General features: G+C 38.8%; 1 protein-coding gene across 1 annotated transcript in view; it reads left to right on the top strand.

Annotated features, from left to right (window-relative positions):
• The first annotated feature begins 318 nt into the window (after window positions 1–318).
• The window catches only part of LOC124613930 (RNA-binding protein 12), a 114,019-nt gene continuing 92,715 nt past the window's right edge, over window positions 319–21,622 (top strand). The window contains exons 1-2 of the mRNA XM_047142682.1: window positions 319–479; window positions 644–812. The gene's annotated coding sequence lies outside the window, so the exon portion shown is untranslated. The remainder of the gene's footprint in view (window positions 480–643; window positions 813–21,622) is intronic.

Genomic DNA, 21,622 nt, shown 5'->3' with positions numbered 1-21,622 from the left:
GTTGACGTGAAGGTTCGTGACGGCCAGAGTGAATGCCGCCATTGGAAACGCATTGTAGATGTTTTGACGTGACGTGGCTGCCAATGTGAATTGGCGTTAACGTGAATGAGAGCGGTGAAGATAGTTTTTACTTCCGATCTTTGCTATGTGGTCATTGTTCTGTACGCCAACGTCAGCGTCAAAACTTTCTTCCCGCTTGTTGTAATTGGACATGCATCGATGGAATGTTTCTGACGTTACGTTCCGTTCCGTTCCGCCAAGTGTGACTAGAGGTATATCCGTGGCGTCATCTGTGGGCAGAGTGTCGACGACAGATGTTGAAGGAATCTTTGGTCTCCTGGTCGCCATCTTGTGGACGGAAAGTAGTACGCAATTAGAAAGTTGAGAAGATTGTGATTAAATATGATGTATTCGTTCAGAATTTAAATTTTTCTTTCTTTTCGTGAGGGACAGTGGCTTTGACTTTAGGTTAGTTGTAGGTAAGTTGTAGAACTAGGTTGAGATGAAATTGCAGGTTTTGGGAGTTGGGCGAAAGGAATTTTTGAGAGAAATTCAAATGATATTTTTGTTTTATAGTGATAAGTAAGCAGGATTTACATTTTTAGTATTATGGTATCATGTTGACTCACCTTTTGTTCTGCAGCAATAGGAGGAGTGTAAGCCGTTAGCACCGCCCTGGTGTTAGTCATCGTTGCGAGAGCTATGCTCCGTAGAACATCGTAATAAAAAAAGAGACTGGAGAGTAATTCAGCGAACCGTTGTAGGTGATTGTTCAAGAAAGAAGATAATTTTCATATCTCGCAAATAGAAAGGTAAAGGTTGTAATTATTGTTAAAATTTCAGAAACCCCGACGTAATGTTAGTACGGGTGCCTGTTTTCGTATCGAACGCTTCACAGCGGAATTTTCTGCGAAATCCTATCGCCAAAGCACTGTTTGATTTAGAAGTGATAGTCACACAAATAGTTTTCATGTGAACGTTTCTAGAAAAATTGTGTGATCTTTGGACGTTTCTTTTTCAAATTTCGGCAATGAGTAACTTAGCGAGTGTGATATAGGACTGGGCTACATTGTATATTATTTGGTTAGCTAACAAATCTTGGAGCAGTGACTTTGCTGGAAGCAATTCGAAAAATTTTAATTCGTTTAGCACTGTTTTTTGTTGGTTTCAGTTTAAGCTAGTCTGTTGTACAATTTAAGTATTTCTGTGGCAGTAATAACATACGTGGAGAGTCGAACATCTTATTCTTTTGATGAACAATCCAAACCATTCGCAAATAAATTAGGTTTAGTGATGGTAAACGAAGCTTTTTGTAAGCCGCCTCCCCCCCTTACTACATTTGGGTGGTTCAGTTTTTATGAGATCACCATCTTATATTTTCATCTATTGTGACTCCTACTTGAATACATCTGTCGAATGACTTTTCTTTTTGAGCATACATTTCTTAACATGCTGACCGGACAAGGCCTGTGATTTTCCATGTGTGTTTTTATTCTGATCAGTCTAGGATGCAGTATTTATATGGAAATGTCACCATGCATTTGCAGTTTTTTGAGTGATAACTCTCCTTCCTCCAGGAATTCTCATAGAGGATTTGATTAAGATAAACTTTAGCAAAAATTTTGACATGAAAAATAACAATTTTGTTATTAATGTACTTACATCACAGCATGGCATACAGACATTCTCACATATCGTGCTCTATTTTTGCGAGCAGTGATTATCTTTTTTGTTTTTAGTGTGGTCTAAAAAGGTTTGAAGGACAAGGAACTTCTTATACTAGATTTACTAATTCATAAATTTCATCAGTTACGTTAGATGGTGATTCAACCTCAAAAGTGGTTGTCTGCGCCATTCCAATTGCTTATGGGCAGCAGCCAAGATTAGGTGAAGAATTACATATTTTCAAAGTTTCCATAAGTGTAGCAGGCACCAATTTGTGGAAGTGTAATTGATTCACTGAGTATAGATGGTGTAAGAATTTGTAGTGGCTAGTGTATTGCAGAAAGCTTCTTTCTAATATGCACTTCTTGTTGGAGTTGTGCTTGGTTCCCATTGTGACAGCTAATTGGCGACTGAATATATACGAATGATAGTAGCCACATCAGCGTATCTGTGATGTGAAATTGACAATTTTGAATTGATGTTTAATAAATGTGAATAAGTTAACGTAATTTGCAACATTCACTGATTGCTGGGCTGTTTACTTCGTTTATAACAGTAGCTCTAAAAGTGAAAATCTGACATGAAATGTAAGCACATAGAATTGATGTCTATAATTAAATGCAATAGACGTAATGCTTTGTCAGTTTACACATTAATAATTGTGTAAATGATACTACCCAGTAATAAAATGCAAGAATACATAATCTTCAGAACTAATGTAGAAAGTCACCGTTTGACATTTTGTCAGTATTCCAATAGTGGGAATTAGTTTGATCCACAATTATCTAGCATATATTAACACTTGTTAAAGAAAAATATTGAAGTTCCTTGCTATACATGCATCATATAAGAGCTTATGTTGGCAGCAACTGCCTACACACACTGGTGGGTAGTAAAGGTGAAGCAGCAGCTGATTCTATCGTTTGTAGGAACAAATACCTATAATATCGTGGCATAAAGCAATGATAGACTGCGAACAAGCAATATTTGTGTATAAAAACCATTGCTCGCAGCAGTTGAAATATATCGTCTTTCAACCTAAAGGAGACGGTGGGCTGCACTACAGATCTGTCATCACAACCAAGATTTCCATGTTGATGAAAAATTGCTAGCTATGTCAACAAACCAAGTAAGTGCTGAAGGACTGTATGGATATCATTTGCAAAAATGTCAGTATTCGAAAGATGTAGAAAGTGAAAGGCCATCTAGACAGTGCAAGAGTCGTTCACATTCTTTATAGGTTTATACCTTGGCTACCATATACAATCCTTCCATTGGTTGCCTCTGAGACATGACGACACAGTCACCATATGCAGTACACTGTTCACAAGTCCAGCATGTGGACGGCCCTTACTAAATCTAGACAAAAAAGAGAAAGTGCCATGCTTAGGCTCTAATGTATTACAAGAAGGAAATGATGGGAGTAAATGATAGCACAATAAATGACAACCATCATACAAATCTAGATAGCACATAACAGAACATCAGACCATGTACTGTGTTACCAGAGCATGTATCTGGAACATTCTTTTACACTTAAACCATAGTGGGTAAAGGAAATCAAGAATACAGTAGTAGTGTTATTCTTAGGACAAATGATACAGTAAGAACACATCAGAATCTTTGCTTCCTCCTTTCCTTCTGGACTTGAAAGTTTTGTTGGGTTTGCATACAGCTTTGGAACAAGTGCGGTCAGCATTAGCATGGATTGGCACCACTGCCAGCCCAATTAATAAGAGTTTCGTGATTTACAACAGGTTTTTTCCTTCACTGGGGTTTGGATTACGCTATTAATGTTCTCAGCTTAGAATTACAATATGTTATTTTAACATTCCCCTCTATTTTATGCTTTTAGTTTGCTTTTACAGTAATACTTGCACTTTGTGGGTTTGTGCTTTGTAAGCAAGGTATAACTTCCAAGGAAGGGCCGTCCACAATTTTAAACAGTTCTAGTTTTGAAGATCACTAGTATTGGCAGTAATTATTTCGCTCAAAAATGTTACGGAAGTCTGGAGATCATTTGTTGCTTATAAAACACCAGTGAAGTGTTGACCAGGAAAGTGAATCAGCACAATGTTATATCACTGCATCACTCATTTGCAATTTGTGTGGTAAAATTATTTTGATGCAGAGAAGAAGGAAAATCAAAAGCGCTACTACAATTTTCATTCTTTTATTTGCCTGACTGTCTCATCACTTGTCTTTAAGGTGAGTGTGGATTTCTGCGTGGTCATTTTCTTTCTCCCCAGCTACCCAGTTTCATAAAATTTTCATCCCCCACTCCCACGACAAATCAGTATTATTGCACAGTACTTTGATTACTTAGATGTTAATCCTTTTGAGGTGTTCCAAGCTACCAAGCTATAGTAGTTAACATTCTGGAGCACATTAAAGTCCATTTTAATGCTGTTGTTTGCAGCATTCCAAGTTTGGTGCTGATTTACATGCCTGCTAGCTGTTCAGTGTTGTTGAACTGTAAATCGTTATTATTGTTCAGTCTTACTGTTAAATGCTTGTTATTTTAGAGGAAATAGATCAGTTTATTGATTAGTTGTCAAAACAGTTGGAACTAAGCGTGGTACCTAAATGACTGCGCAGAACTTTGAAGCATGCAATCTGCATGGCAGACCCAGCCCCCATATCAAGCTTATACAATATGTCGCTCGCTACACATGTGGACACACAGCTATGACAAATACAGAAATAACATGACAACCACAGGAATTAGGGCTTTTTTGGACAATGGTAAGCTAAACATGACAGTCTTCATAATGAAAGTTTACCAAAAGAAACTACAGTGCAAAAGCCAAACAAACAACATCCACAGTAATGAAGAAAACCACTGAAAAAACTGATACGGGAAATTTCACTTCACCGATGCAACTCAAACAAGATCCGCGGTATCACAAAGCCAAAACTCATCCATGTAATATCGAAAACCTAACCTCGCCAAGGTAGGTAAAACCTGAAGAAATTTGCAATTACAGTCCAACATAATTACCAACAACGAAGAACACAACCAATAAAAATAAATAAAAAATCATTAACACGAACTTTGATATAAAAGAAAGACATAACATTAGCACAGTAGAATAAAACCATTAAAAACATCCTTACCAACTCAAGTTGGCAGACACAAATTTAGTGATAGCAAAAATCTCAACATGCTCTCGCAAATGACCAGCGTAAACTTGTCAAACCAGGATATGATCTGCGTGGAAGGCACTACATTGCCCTGCCAACAGTACCACAGATACTGGGCCGTGGTCAGAGGTGCAGCAGGTGTGGTCAATCTGGTACATTCTCCACAAACATAATGCTTCACACACCCACCAATTAAACAAATACTGTCCTCCATAGCAATGTGCAGCAACTTGTGAACTTCGCCATTTCCATAGCTAGCCAAAATGAAATATAAAATTAAATCTCCAATTATGAACATACTGCACTAATAATTCCGAAAATGAATCGCCTGTGCCTGCTGACATCAAAATAACTCTCACGAATTCTACCAATATTGTTCTCACAAACGGCACCAGGGTTACCCAATTCGGTTATACCATAGTTCTACATTCTGTTAATTTATAGTTGAGTGGTTGTGGCTGTATTACCTCATCAGTATAAAATATCTTCAGTTTAACCCCTTCCTGTGTTTGGGTGAGTGGTGTGTGTGTCAGATTGATATACTGTTTCTTTATTGCACTTTGTCATTTTTTGATAGTGCTGCATTAATTAAATTGAGTTATTAATGTTGCTATTAAATGATTTCTACCTACTATGAAGGGAGAACAGAGGAATTGTGGTTACTGTTTTTCTGTTTATTTTTGTGGCCCGTTTCTGTTGCCATAAGTTGCAGTACATGAACTCAAGTTTATCATTTCCAGTTATGTAATAGGTAGACAGGGCACACATATTGAAGCATAGCTGTCCATACTAAAGAGTTCCACAATTTGCTGCAGTAAATGAGACACTTTTAGATAATAAAGTCAGGTTGTTTAAATTATACGAGTTGTGTGAATGTTTATTACATCTCTTCCATGTTCCCAACACATTATCACAATAGCTATGATTGATTGGTGATATGTTCATCTCCAGTTGGGCACTGTGTAGGTTACACAGAAGTATGTACACATGCATGAACAGTCTTTGTGAAAAACTGGTGGGTCAATTTTTTATTTGATTGCATTGTTTCATTATTATGATACACTCTCATATTAACCAAATTTGGTATTATAGGTGTAATGCAAACATGCTCTTGACTGTACCATTTGTGGAAGTGCTTAAGAAAAGTGCCATACATTGTCTTACAAGAAAAAAAGTATTAACACAGTAATGATGCACTCAGATCTCGTAACTTATATTAAACATTATATCAATTGCTGCATACTCAATAGTTCTGCATTTCACATCAAAAGTAGGAGCATTTATTAACATTGCTGAAAATTGTTCTGTAGATAGATTTGCACACTATGGCAACTCGAGTATGAGCATAGGTATTGTGCTTGAACATTGTTTGGGAATTACTATGCTGGATCATTAGAGAGAATGAAGATAAACTGTGCAGAAGGTAACCAGTCAAATGTAACACTGTGTCACCATGTAGGACAGTTATGCCAGCCATAATTTTATATCCGGTTTTTAAATAAATGAATTGTAAGAATGTCGCTGAGAACTTTCATCCTATGTATGTGCTTCACTGATGATAAATCATGATCAGCAGTGTGTCTTTTGTGCATGTCTTAAGTAATCCTCATTTTCAGATGATTTCACTCCAAATGAAACTGTTTACAAATAAGACAGCCACACATGTATAGGCTGCACTGTTAGAACAAGAAATGACACTTATGCATAAATCTGTGACTTTTGCACAAATTGGTGCTTAGTTATGATTCTTTTACTCAGGATTTCATCTGATAGTAAACATGTACATTGACATCACGTGAGATTTTAAAATCTGTTCTTCCCTTTTTACTTCCGATAAACATGGATATTTATCAAAACAGTGAATGTTAAGTTACCTTGCAGTTTGTAGGAGCTAGAAAAACTAAGTAAAAGTGCCTGCTATTCTGAATTATTCAACTAACGTGAAGCTGAGGAGGGTTGTACCACCTGAGAAATCTACAGCTGCAATCCGGATTCACATTATGAAACACTCAGCTGCATCATGAAGAGTTCTCAGAAGAAGGAACACTAATCATCGACTTATTTGCTGTTTCCCAATTTAACTGGCTGGCTTCAAATAAGAGACTATTATGCTATGACATGAATAGTGTAGCATGTAACACTCTACAGGCGGAGAATATACAGATATAAAGCATATGTCACTACCATGTCGTAAAAATGTTGAGTATTACTGTTGAGAACTGCATTAATTTTAAAATTTTTGACATGTTGGTAACATATGCTTTGAGTGGTGCTGTTCCTGGGTCATTCACACTTCAGCATAAACATTCAAGTGATGATTACATAAGAACATTTGCATATTGGGAATGTTAGATCTGAGTCATCGGCTTCTATCAGTGATGGAGACAGGTGGCAAGCACTAGAAACATATGGTGACTATTATATGATTTTATTTGTAATTTCTTTTCGAACAGATGGAGCTACAGATCAGTCTGTCACCACAACCAGTTTCTTTCCCCCCCACCCCTTATTAGTTAGTTTTGCCAGCTAGCAACAAAACTGATAATATGCACCAGAAGGTGATGTGACGGCATCCGTTAACATTACGTCACCAGTAAAGCCGAAGACTCGTATCGAACATTACCCTTGACCCAGACATTTAGAATGCGAGTTTTTCAGAACTATTTTTGTCACAGTTTGTGACTTACTTTGCAGTTCCAATTATGAATCACAGTCTATCGGAATTATGCTTTACCTGAAAAAACGGTTGAACAAGTACATTAAGCAAAATTCTTTGCTTTCATCTTGGGAGAATTTTCAGTTACTGTAGTTCATATTAAAACAAAATTGTTTGATTGTGACAATATGAGAAGGTATTTCTATTCTGATGTATATAATTGACACCATTTCTGTACATAATATTACTGTTATCAAAACTCCTGCAATGGTAGTTTTGATTGCTCAGTGTCTACTACTGAATCGTTGTTTTTAAAACAAAGTAATTTGTGGTATTGAAATATATGTTAGGTTATGCTCGTTTCTATCCATTCACGTGTTGAGGTGAGTTGGAAATCCTGAACAAACATGACTCAGTGAAAGGTAAATTAAAACATACTGCGCATAGTGTTAAAAGGCTAATTGCATTTTCAGTTAGTATTTAACACAGGTTGGATGGTTCTTTCACATCAGATATGCCATATTCAGGTGTTCATAGAAGCTAATAAATCATTAGCTTCTATGAAACATGAGTGTCATTGTTTTTGGCTGCTAATGTTTGTTAAAAGGCAGAATTTGGGGAATTTTTTAAAATGATTTTTATCTTCGAAGTGTGTTTAAGTTAATATTTATAGGCCATGCGTTAATTGGATGAGAATGCTGTTATATTTATATGGAGTAAGGATGGGGAGAACAACAAAGCTTCTCGAAACTTAAAAGCATGCTGATTAGAGGAAAGGGCTATTATTCATTACAAAATAAGGGAAGCCTATGGGAGGATCTGCAGTAGAAATTCTTTTTAGGAAGTAAATGGGTGCTTATGAGGTACTTGTAGTTGGATTGAAACAAATTTGACAGTTTTATTTATTCTGTGATGTCATCCAATCACCATTGCATTAGGAGTGTTTTTATTTAGCATGTTAATGGAAAAGGTGAAAGTTAATATATCGCACATTGCATGGCGACTGTTTGAAATGCTGTGCTTGAGTACGGAATTGTTCAAAAACTGAAAATATTTAGTCTTAATGTGTTTAGCAAAATCTATTCATTGGAGGAGGAAAAGCAGTTACCTACGCAGTGGAAAAGTGACACGCTTTTCAAGGTTCTGAAATAGCCATAGGAACTGTTCGTGGGGCAACTACTACTGTATATTTTTATTTGTAAATTATTTCAACTGTCAGTTGAAAAAGCAGTGGCATTGGTCAGGATAACCACGTAGCTGCAATCAGTTTTCAGTTTATTTCATCCAGTTAGAAATTGGAGACATTGTCAACATCAGAAATACTGTGCTGTGCAAACTCAGATGTTGGCCACTTGAAGCAAGACCTACACTCCTGGAAATTGAAATAAGAACACCATGAATTCATTGTCCCAGGAAGGGGAAAATTTATTGACACATTCCTGGGGTCAGATACATCACATGATCACACTGACAGGCCCACAGGCACATAGACACAGGCAACAGAGCATGCACAATGTCGGCACTAGTACAGTGTATATCCACCTTTCGCAGCAATGCAGGCTGCTATTCTCCCATGGAGACGATCGTAGAGATGCTGGATGTAGTCCTGTGGAACGGCTTGCCATGCCATTTCCTCCTGGCGCCTCAGTTGGACCAGCGTTCGTGCTGGACGTGCAGACCGCGTGAGACGACGCTTCATCCAGTCCCAAACATGCTCAATGGGGGACAGATCCGGAGATCTTGCTGGCCAGGGTAGTTGACTTACACCTTCTAGAGCACGTTGGGTGGCACGGGATACATGCGGACGTGCATTGTCCTGTTGGAACAGCAAGTTCCCTTGCCGGTCTAGGAATGGTAGAACGATGGGTTCGATGACGGTTTGGATGTACCGTGCACTATTCAGTGTCCCCTCGACGATCACCAGTGGTGTACGGCCAGTGTAGGAGATCGCTCCCCACACCATGATGCCGGGTGTTGGCCCTGTGTGCCTCGGTTGTATGCAGTCCTGATTGTGGCGCTCACCTGCACGGCGCCAAACACGCATACGACCATCATTGGCACCAAGGCAGAAGTGACTCTCATCGCTGAAGACGACACGTCTCCATTCGTCCCTCCATTCACGCCTGTCGCGACACCACTGGAGGCGGGCTGCACGATGTTGGGGCGTGAGCGGAAGACGGCCTAACGGTGTGCGGGACCGTAGCCCAGCTTCATGGAGACGGTTGCGAATGGTCCTCGCCGATACCCCAGGAGCAACAGTGTCCCTAATTTGCTGGGAAGTGGCGGTGCGGTCCCCTACGCCACTGCGTACGATCCTACGGTCTTGGCGTGCATCCGTGCATCGCTGCGGTCCGGTCCCAGGTCGACGGGCACGTGCACCTTCCGCCGACCACTGGCGACAACATCGATGTACTGTGGAGACCTCACGCCCCACGTGTTGAGCAATTCGGCGGTACGTCCACCCGGCCTCCCACATGCCCACTATACGCCCTCGCTCAAAGTCCGTCAACTGCACATACGGTTCACGTCCACGCTGTCACGGCATGCTACCAGTGTTAAAGACTGCGATGGAGCTCCGTATGCCACGGCAAACTGGCTGACACTGACGGCGGCGGTGCACAAATGCTGCGCAGCTAGCGCCATTCGACGGCCAACACCGCGGTTCCTGGTGTGTCCGCTGTGCCGTGCGTGTGATCATTGCTTGTACAGCCCTCTCGCAGTGTCCAGAGCAAGTATGGTGGGTCTGACACACCGGTGTCAATGTGTTCTTTTTCCCATTTCCAGGAGTGTATATTACAGTGAGCTTGGCATGACACCTTACAAGGGCACTTTCCCATCAACCCCCCCCCCCCCCCCCCAGATTTAGTTATAAGTTGGCATAGTGGATAGGCCTTGAAAAACTGAACATAGATCAATCGAGAAAACAGGAAGAAGTTGTGTGGAACTATGAAAAAATAAGCAAAATATACAAACTCAGTAGTCCATGTGAAAGATAAGCAACATAAGGTTAGTGTGAGCCAAGGAGCGTGGTTAGCGTGAGCAGCTGCGGAACTAGAGGTCCTTGGTTCAAGTCTTCCCTCGAGTGAAAAGTTTAGTTCTTCATTTTTAGTTTATGTGACAAACTGTTATGTTTTCATTACTTTTTGGGAGTGATCATCACATCCACAAGAAAACCTAAACCGGGCAAGGTAGAAGAATCTTTTTACCCAGTCGCCAAGTGTACAAGTTAGGTGGGACGACAACATATTCCTAGTCTACTAATCGCACGGTCGCACTCTTTTGCGGTGCGGTCGCAAAGCACAGACACTAAACTTATTACAGTGAACAGAGACGTCAATGAACGAACGGACAAATCATAACTTTGCGAAAATAAAGTAAAATTTTCACTTGAGGGAAGACTTGAACCAAGGACCCCTAGTTTTGCAGTTGCTCTCGCTAACCATGGGACCACAGCGCTCCTAACCACACATTATCCTTGATGTTTCCTATCTTACACATGGATTACTCAGTTTGTATATTTTGCTTATTTTTTCATACTTCCACACAACTTCTTCCTGTTTTCTCGATTGATCTGTGTTCAGTTTTTCAAGGCCTATCCACTGTGCCAACTTATAACTAAATCTGAAGGGGGGTGCGATGGGGAGGTTCCCTTGTTAGTATGGACGTGCTCAGGGGATACAATCCCGTGCCCCTTCTACATGGAAGAAAAATTACCTTCCTGAATGAAACTTGAATCGTGCCCCACCACATACGTATCGGGTGGAACATGTAATGGATACTGACTAGTTACAAGTAAACAAGAGCCTTGTTTATCCTAACTTTGGGACCAGATGTAATCCGGATTACCAAATATCCAGATAATGCAGAAATATTCTTCTAAGTGGGATAACTATACAAACAGCAGACCATACTGTTTTTCATGACTTACGAATTTATAGCTCTGTAACTTGATCACAAGAAGGTGCAACCGCAAAAAAACAAATCACAGTGCAACCACAAAAATCACAGCTTTTGTTATTTACTACTATCAATTTAGAAATCACACCAAAGTCTCCCAATTTTTTTTTACTCGGCACCCGTCTTTCATATAGTACCTGTCTTCTGTATGCTGGTTTGATGTTCTTCAGTGCACCTTGAGCAATCATTTGTTAAAGAGCCATACTATAAGAGGGAGCCGGAAGCATGGGATCAGCAATATCTAAGCTACCTGTGGTGCCAAAATAACTATACATATACCATATCGAAACATACCATAATAGACAAAGAATGAATTACCATACCATAACAGACAATGAATTGGTGTTAATGAGGGCTGGATAAATGAGGTTCTTGTGTATACCCAGGACTCTTTGTTGTTTAGCCACCCATCATGTGAGTGAGTTGGTCCTGCTCCTTAATGTATTATGGGACATAGCAAGTACTAAAACACAAAAATACTCAGTATTGGTGCACTGATTATGTATGGTGGATGAGCTGGTAGAGTTGTAATGACTAAACTCAAATAGCTTGACTGAACAAATTGCAAGTGCGTAATTCACGGGTGTTTAGTTTCATGAAGAATGGATTTTAATAATTTGAAAAGAATTCTGTTTCAGGTATTTGACAGTACTGGTGTTTGTGAGCATATTAACACTTGTAGTGAATGTGGTGCTATTAAACGTACTGTGGTGTAAGAAATTTTCAAGGAACTTCACTTTACGTTAAATGTCATTTGAATGACATTAGACCTTTATCACAAGACCAGTTGTGAATACTCAATAATGAAAGCATTGCTTTCAATTTTTGAAGTGATGATAAACATCCAGGGTAGCAACAAGAGGATATTGGTAAAGGAAACATACCAAAAGAGAACTTCTAAAATTTGCCACTCTTGCTGAACATCTAGTTTCAGGTCATTGTTTTTAAATACCAAAAAAGGATAAATAATTGAACAAAAAATTACTTAAAATTTGCAATGCAGGTGTGATAAATAAATGCAAAGATTGTCTTTCAGTTTAACAAACTATAAAATGTTTTAAAGAAAGCAGATGATTAAACTTCCCATCTCTCTCTCTCTCTCTCTCTCTCTCTCTCTCTCTCTCTCTCTCTCTCTCTCTCTCTCTCTCTCTCTCTCTCTCTCGCACACACACACACACACACACACACACACACACACACACACACACAGGCTCCCAGGGTGAATTTAAGAGCACCAATTAGAACTATTGTTTCATGAATAAAGTAGTCAATATTTGAATTGAAATTTGTGCAGCAGGAAGTAAGGACTCTGCTTGTGTAGCAGCTGTAAAATAAAAGTGGCACAAATATTGGCATCACAATATGAAGTATACTCGTATTTATGTGGTCAGTGGACCAGATTTACTGACAGTGTGAATGTACTTATGAGTGCCTTGCATGAGATGATGTAAGGTATATGAAATATTAGCAGAAAGGATTTGCAATATCAGATCACATGCTCAAGTGCTCTTGCTTATAACAATTAAAATTTTGTTCAATTACTCAACACAGTGTGAAAGGTTGGGTTTGACCAGCCCTGCTTTTGTAATACTTCACCATGTCTCACTAGGGAGGATGATGTCTTTGTTTGTACATTTCGCAGTTCTGTGAACGTAACTTTCACCTTCTTTTCAAACAATGGAAAATCTAGGATGGAATGTTACAAAAGGAGAGTTGCTACTCACCATATAGCGGAAATGCTGAGTTGCAGATAGGCACAACAAAAAGATTTTCACACTTATAGCTTTTGGCCAATGGCCTTTGTCAACAACAACAACAACAACAACTACTCTCTCTCTCTCTCTCTCTCTCTCTCTCTCTCTCTCTCTCTCTCTCTCTCTCTCTCTCTCTCAACTCCTACACACAACTGCAGTCTCAGGCAACTGACAGTGTGATTTGAGTTGCCTGAGACTGCAGCAGTCATGTGTGAGAGTTGTGTTTGCATGAGTGTGTGAGTATGTATACACATGTGTGTGTATTGTTGACAAAGGCCCTTGGACGAAAGCTTTAAGTGTGAAAATCTTTTTGAACATTCCTTCTCATAATATTGTTTCACCTTGTTCCGGTGGATGGGTGGAAAAAAAGTGAGAAGATGGAGAATCTGAGTGAAATATTGCTTGCCGTGGTTAATCTGTAGTAATAGAATTTAATTTCAGTAATACATCATTGGTTTAAGTGTATAAACTGTAAGTGCTGCACGAGATCATTGTGACTTTGCAAGAACTGTCATCCATGCCATCTGAGCCTGCAATGGATTCACATGCATGTCTGCATATTAGGCCTCATGGTCAGCAGTCAAATTATGTTTGCCATTTAAAATTATATTGAATTCATGTAAGGTTCTGTTCTATAAAACTTTTTGATCTGCTGAGTTGTGGCAACACTGTTACAATCAACAGTGTGTGTCTTGTTGCAGTTGATCAGTCTTAAGACATATTCGAAAGACTTAATTTACTGTTCATCATACCAACTTTTTATCATTTTTCAAAAACACATTCTACACCAAAATTAGAAACAAATATCAAATATAAAAAGGTATAGTACTTCAAAACAATGTGAACATTACTTTCTCAAAAGTTGTTTATTTTGTCTTGGTTTGTGGAGTTTCCTATGGGATATTGCCTTCATCAATCGTGGTTAATCACTTAATAACATGTAGCATCAGATGATTGATACCAACAGGTTAGGTGCTCAACATGGGTCTTTAAACTGGCTAACAGAAATACTTTTATGTCCAAGTTAATTGTAAATGTGTGCTGCATTTGCTTCACTCAAGATAATCAAAATTTTTGCGTCTACTTTTTGTTAACATATTTCTGGCTCAGGGAGGCGGTGTAGCTCATCATACTTGCTACGTTAGCAAGTGGGTTGCATGTATTATATTCCATACCATGCAGAAAAAAAGGTACATTACAGTTGTGTGATGTCACATTGGCTTCATGTTGTCTAATTGGATGGAAGTTGGCCCAGTGTCACCGAGAAACCAGCATCACAATTTCAACATAATTTGACCAGATTTTTTTTGCCAGAAAATCTATAATGTGAATTTACATATATGCGCCAGTATTTTGAAAATAAAAATAATGAGCATTAAGATGGGCTTAACATGATGAGTGCTGTGTGGCTGCTGGTGGCGACAGCAGAACCACACCCCTGATTCTGTGTGACAGCCACTGCCACAGCAGCCTTATGTCCAACCCCATGTGCCTTGCATATCCTTTTTGTTATACATCCATAATGAAATGTGCAGCAGCCAACGTGTTTATTAGGGGCAGTACTAAATGACATTACCTTTGAAGGTGAATCACCATATGCTACACAAGAAAAATTGTTGTGATATATCAGGGGAGACATAATGTATCATCAATTTCAATCTGAAATGTTGACCATGTGACTTTTCAGTGAGTCTTTGACTTGGTGGCTTCCTGATTAGTCAGTAGGTAGTGTTTGTGCAAGTTGCAACACAAGTAATGTGAGTTACTGAGATGGAGGGGTGGGTGTGACAAGTTGACTTCAGTGGCTAAAGAGCTGATGTGAAGTGGGGAAATGATAAATCAGCTCATCTGTGGGCCCCACAGTTGCTAGAATCAGAAGCAGGTCAGCAGATTTTATATCGTAGAGTAGCTGACCACTCAACGTACTTGGATCATGGTGTACCATGTCAGTCTTGCATGATGGGCTCATTAGTATAAAAAACCCTCACTGATGATGGGCTCATTAGCATAAAAAACCCTCACTGTATTCAGTGACTTCGGCTGTTTGACTTTTGATTTGCAATATTTCTTATGGTCTGACAATTGTTTATATATTTTAGAAGAGCCTTATTTGTGGCATCAGCCATGTGACATTGCATGGAGTCCATGGAACAGTTAGGGGCTGTAATTTCAGTGAAAGTGAGTGATTTTTGCTGATTAGTCAAGTGGCTGAGTTGTTGACAGTAACATAAACAAAGCTGAGAACGTTCCAACTTTCAGGTGAATCCTCATCCAGAGGTGGAGTACAGGGCTTTTAGTGTGTGTACAATGAAGACAGGATGGAAAATGTAGGGGAAAATACAGACGTACAGTAAGAGAGGGAGAGAGAGAATGGGGCAACGACAAAGGATGGACAGCATGAGGTAGTGGATGGAAGGGAGCTGACAAAGAGTGGATGGTGTGATACAGATGGGGGGGGGGGGGGGGGGACAAAAAATAACAGCATGACTCACACTCATAAACATATTTCCTATTAGTTAGATGTACATTTAGGACTGTATGAAAAAGAACACTCAGTGATTTGAAACATCAGTTTATTTGCATTAACATTAAAAACAGCATTATACAGATTATAGTGGCTGGTACTCTTGTTACTGAAGTCCCATTTCTGTACTAGATACAAATTTGAACACATCATGTACATGTTTAGTTTACAATTATTATTGTAATACAAGTTGTGGAGTTATGTTGGGGAAGATTATCATGTTGCGTGTACACAATGGTAGACATCAAGTAGTCTCATGTATTTTCAGAAATGCTCTTCCTTTTATTCTTCTGCTGGTGAAGTAACCTCATACGTCCGCAGAAAATATGAAATATTGTGTAGGCAGGATTTAATGGAGTGGTATGTAGTGTGCGCGTTTCTGCTGTAAATCTCAAAACATTGAAATAATGCGGTGAGATTGACACGATGATTATCCACTCTCAAAGCTTGTGTTACAAATATATAAAAACTTACGCACTAAGCTATAAGAACAATCTTTTGAAGTTAAAACAAGAGCTAAACAAAATTTATCTACCTTCCCTGAGATGAAGAATAATGTAAAATGAATTCATTGTTGAAGAAGGTGCAGGTGAATTTCCTGGTAGGTTAAAACTGTGCTTGACTGGGGCTTGAACCCAGTTCGAGTTGCAGTCCTACGTACAGTTTTAACTGCTGCCGAGTTAAAAATTCCGGAAATGTGCGATAGAGTTTATGTAATGATTTTGAAAATAGACATTCATACTTCCAAGTCTGTTCATAAATGCTGTAACAATGAACTCATTGTAATTTTTAGAGTTACAAAATTACTAGTGTTGCACAGAGATATTGAAAGAAAAGTTGCAAAATTTCAGTTCACTTTCTTTACCTTGTGTTGAAAATATGAAAATAATGATGCACATTTGCTAGATGGCCACTTTTATTAAAAAGAAATCTTTGCTATTAAATATTTGCTTTCTTGTAAAAATGAACATTTGTTTAGAGGCAGAATGTGGTATTAACTGCGGCTAGATATGTTACTTATTCAGTGTGTAATATGTGATTTTCTCAGTTTTTACTTTTTTTGGCATATTGAACCATACTTCTGAGCAGCTTTATAGAAATATCTCAGTAGAATGAGTCTAAGATTTAATGTTATTTTACAATGTCCGGATACATACATGAAGCATAGCAAATAAATGAGAGGACACAAAGTAGCTAGAAAAGAGGGAAATAAAAATTTCAGTTGAGCTTGAGAGAGATTAGTGATAACTGATAATCACTAAATTTTGTACACAAGTGATACTGTCCTGTATAAAATAAAAAAAAAGCTTCCTGTGGTTAGATACCTATATGAAATACTATGACCCAGTGCACGTTTCGGGGGGGGGGGATTTTACAGGCTTTAGGAATGAACTGTTTTGCTGTGCTCCGAACTACAGCAAAATGGCAATTGGTTTCTATATCCTACATTCTTCTGGCATTAATATAGATTCTTTGAAACCTATTTGGTGTAAGTGGAATAAGAGTTAAACCATGCATAGTATATAATCTTGCCAGAGTAGTTATCAGGCTCCAGCCCCCCTAGAAATTTTGAACATAGAGTTTTTGATTACAGATTGACTCGTGATGTGATATTGACAGTTATGGCAGCTTATGAGGCACCAGTCCATGTCCAATACTCATCAGTCAGTTCTGTAACTTATGTCGTACAATTTGAGGGTCATGAAACGATGTTCATATCAGAAAGCAGACCTACATGGGCTAGGACCTATAGAAGATTCCCATGATTCTTCTTTGTTCTGTTGCATTTCTCATAAAATTTCCAGAATTCAAATGTTTATTCTCAGTACACTTTCGAATCTTACAAGTAGGTTCTGGAAACTGTTAAGATGGTCAAATTTGTGAGTCTTTCGCATTGATATCGTTCCTGTAGTAAAGTAGAAGAAAGTGAGGGCAGATAAAATAGCTAGCAATACCTCTGCTTGGGAGTAGCCATACTTTGAGGTGTTGTTTTTTTAAATTTGAGAGCCATGAGTAAACTCGAATAAAAATTTCAGTGAACTGTTTTAAATATATAACCTACATATGCAAACAATAATCTGTACCTGCAAATGGAAAATACCCGATAATATTTCAACACACCCACTAAAGATGTCTTGTAAATAAGATAAAACACTTCCGGGTGAAACAAGTTTTCAATGTGCAGAATGAAAAAGGCATTTTTCTTTTGAACTATAGCGCAATTTACATACGGCTGCTGCAAAAAAAAAAAAAAAAAAAAGGACGCAAAGTGTTGACTGCAGCCTTTTAAGACCAATAAAATTACAGGTACTTGTCAATCAAGTCGAAACCATTTTCCTTAATCCAACTGATGGTTAGTCTGTCAATAATCCTGTTTTTGGCGCATACGTGACTTGGCTACAAAAGATGAAATGTAGAAAATTAGTTGGCTTTAAATGGGTAAATGGGTTTACGTTCTCACCTTGCATCCTGATTAATTCAGTGTGCACTGTTCTCTTTTTTTTTTTTTTAAATCATTCCTTGGTGTACCTGATGCTAAAGATCTGACACAGGTAGGTGCTTATAATGTTACTGATAAACAAAAAGGAAATATTTCATCTGACACACACATCTTAGCAGACAAATTATGTTTTCACTGCTCAAACTTTTATTTACAGTTCATTTTTTCACAGGTTCTAGCACGAGGGGGGGAAAAAAAAGTTCTGATGTGCATTATAGCGCAGAATTGTTTGTTATGCTAATTGAGAATATCAGTCTTACTTTATTCACATTTAAATGATCACAAATACACAGGTGAGCCATTACGTTGAAAACAGTTTATAGTCCAGTGTAGATGTACTCATTTGTACGCCCATGCAAGTCACCTTGCATTTGTCCTGCAGTGGTGGGCAAGTGGCCTGCATGTGGAAACTAGTAAAAGATGAGGAAGAGGTCAACTTGTGGATTGGGCTGAGGAAGCCTTGAACTTGTGGATTGAGCTAAGATAACACTATTGTCTGCCCCTGAACCCCTTATTTCCAAAGTAGTGGTCAAGCAGTTGTGCTTGTTTGGTTGTGTCCTGAACGTGGCTAGTCTAATACATATTTCATCTGCAACACAAATGCTTACACATGGGCAGTAGGAAAATATGCTAATTTACAGTGAACATATTACCTGGAGTACTAACAGAGCATTGCAGCCCCAGAATTGGTAGCTACTAATAATGTGTTGATGGCTAATGTCGTATCCTTTAAAATTTAGTTTCCAAAGGTTTCTTTTACCTGGTTATGAACACTGATGACTTGTAAAAGTCATTTGTACTGAAACACAGAACTCAACCTGAATTTGAGAGAAGAGTGTGCAGGGAATATGTACAGTATTGTTTTGTGTATCAGAGCTCTTCCAAAACCACCTTGTTAACTCAAAACAGCATGTGGGTAGTGAAAGTATCCAAAATATACCAGAATTTGGCCTTAAAGACATAATTGAGATATTTACCTAATTCCAAGCAAAGTTAACAGGTTTTCCTCTATAAGGTAGTTTCATTTCATTTCTCTCGAACAAAAGTTTTGTTTTGTAGATGACTGTTAAAAACTACTGTAATACATTTTTTAAAATGTAGGCTTATACTTTTCATTTCTACCAATAACATGAACTTTTACCTACTTCCTTATGTGTGATTTGGTAAAAATTCAGCCTTAAATGGCATGTCAAACATTATGACCACTGCCCACCATAACGTTGGATGCTGCCTGCTGGCATTGTGGGCACAGTATGGAGCGGATGGGGATTACTGTAGTGAAGACATGGGCTCCAGATGGGGGCATCTATTAAGATAAGTGACTTTGACAAAGGGCAGACTATTACTACACAGAGCCTGTGAACGAATCTCGAAAACGGTGAAGGTGGTCAAGTGCTACTCTTGAGAGCATTTACATTGTGGCATCTCTGCCGAAAGAGCAAAATACTGGTGTACGCACAAGTGTTTCGGAGCACATCATTCATTTTTACGATACCACCCCTATGTGTTCACAAGTTGACCCTACGACATCATCATTTACAATTGCAGTGGGGTATAGGATCATTGGTATTTGACTGTCAATCAGTGGAAACATGTCGGCTCTCTGGGTAAATCAACATTTTTGCTGCACTTGGTCGCTGGTCTGTACACAAACGCCGTCATGGAGGTGAGCAGTGGTTGGAAAATGTGCAACATGCAATGGACACAGGCTGGTGGGAGCATTTTTATGCTGTGGGAGACATGCTCCTGTGCTTGCATGGGACATGCGGTAGTAATCAAAGAAATACTGACAGCTGTAAACCACGTGCATCCCTTAATGCTTGATGTCCTCCCCAATAGCTATGTGATCTTTCAGCAGTTTAATTGTTCCTTTCTTGGAGCCAGACCTGTGCTACAGTGGTTTGAGGAGCACTATTGTGAACTCACATTGATGTCTCAGTGATCAAATTTGCTGATGTAAATCCTATGAAACACATCTGTGTTGCTATCAGACGCCATCACCGTGTACACATATCAGCAGCCTGTTATTTACTCGAATTACTTGACCTGTGTGTAGACATCTAATGCCACATATCTCAACAAACCTACTAACAAACTATTGGATGCCTTACACACTGAATTAGTGATGTATTTCGTTCCAAAGATGGACAAACGAGGTATTAAGCAGGTGCTCTTTAAAGGTTTTGGCTCCTCAGTGTATTAGCAGTAGCTGTTTATACAGAATCGTTTACTTAAAAATTTCTCAAATAGTAAGAACAGAACTATGGCAACCATTTTCCTATTTTTATTTTAAAGATAACTTGTATAGGTTAAGCTCAGGAAAGAGCTGATGATCCAGTTTAGGAGGTTGTCACCTGACATCAGATTTATTCATGTGATATTACCCTTTCTGGGGAAAGACAACAGCCATTTATTGAGGAAGAGGAAGACAGTATTAATTTTGTAACGCTAGTGGATTCATTTGGTGATCTACCCTTTCAAAGCCTTGGCAAGATCTCAGAAAATACTGTTAAAATGAATTGCATGGAGAATGTAATAGAGTACCATGCAAGAACACTGAAATAGTTCTCCCAACTTCTAGTGCAGGTGCCAGAGTCCCAGTGACTGTCGCTTTGCTGGGGTTTGCTATTTCACCAGTATTTTTCTAATCTCAGTGAGACATCCTCTACAGACCTTCTTGAGCTTCCATTAACATAGAAAGTGGATGCACCAAGTATTAATGGAAATAGGGGGAAAATCTGACAGCAAAAGCATTAGCAAGAGGCACAAAACTTAATGATTCTGCTATATTGGGGTTTCTCGTAGTTTTTATGTTACTATGAAGGTAAAGATTCCATGATGCTTCCTACAAAAATTCTCTCCGTTCTTGATTGCTGACTGTTGGACTCAACACTGTGCTGATATTAAAATTGATGTATGGATTCTAAGATCCATTGAAGCTTGTAACAGTTTTGTCCTCCAAGCTTTCACTGTTAACATTTGATAACAATAGGTAAGTTCCTCAAGTTTCTGTGGACCTAGTGAGAAGAGAAGCTGTTTTGTGGAACAAGTGAAAATTGTTGACAAAGGTAGGGAACCGAGTAAGAAACAGATGAATAGAACAAAGCTATGGGAGGTACATTTCCAAGTCTTGTGGATGGAAGAAAAAAACGCTAAGATGAAATCAGCCTTTTATTTTGTGGTGTGTAGAGAATTTATATCACAGATACCAAATGGTCACTGCTGCCGTTTGCATGGAAGTGCGTCAATACTTGGCGTCATGCCAAGTGCCTGTATATGGTTTCTTCGTCATTGCAATATGCCATGTATTAACGAGTTTCACTCTCAAAGCAGACTCATTTTCTAAGTAGTTAGTGTCTGGCCCCACCTGAAACCAGATTTCATTTTGTTTCACTTAACTCCAGCTGTGTGAGGTGGTGCAA

Source organism: Schistocerca americana, chromosome 4 (assembly GCF_021461395.2).
Source record: "Schistocerca americana isolate TAMUIC-IGC-003095 chromosome 4, iqSchAmer2.1, whole genome shotgun sequence".
Lineage (NCBI taxonomy): Eukaryota > Metazoa > Arthropoda > Insecta > Orthoptera > Acrididae > Schistocerca > Schistocerca americana.
This window is presented reverse-complemented; position numbering and strand designations above follow the sequence as displayed.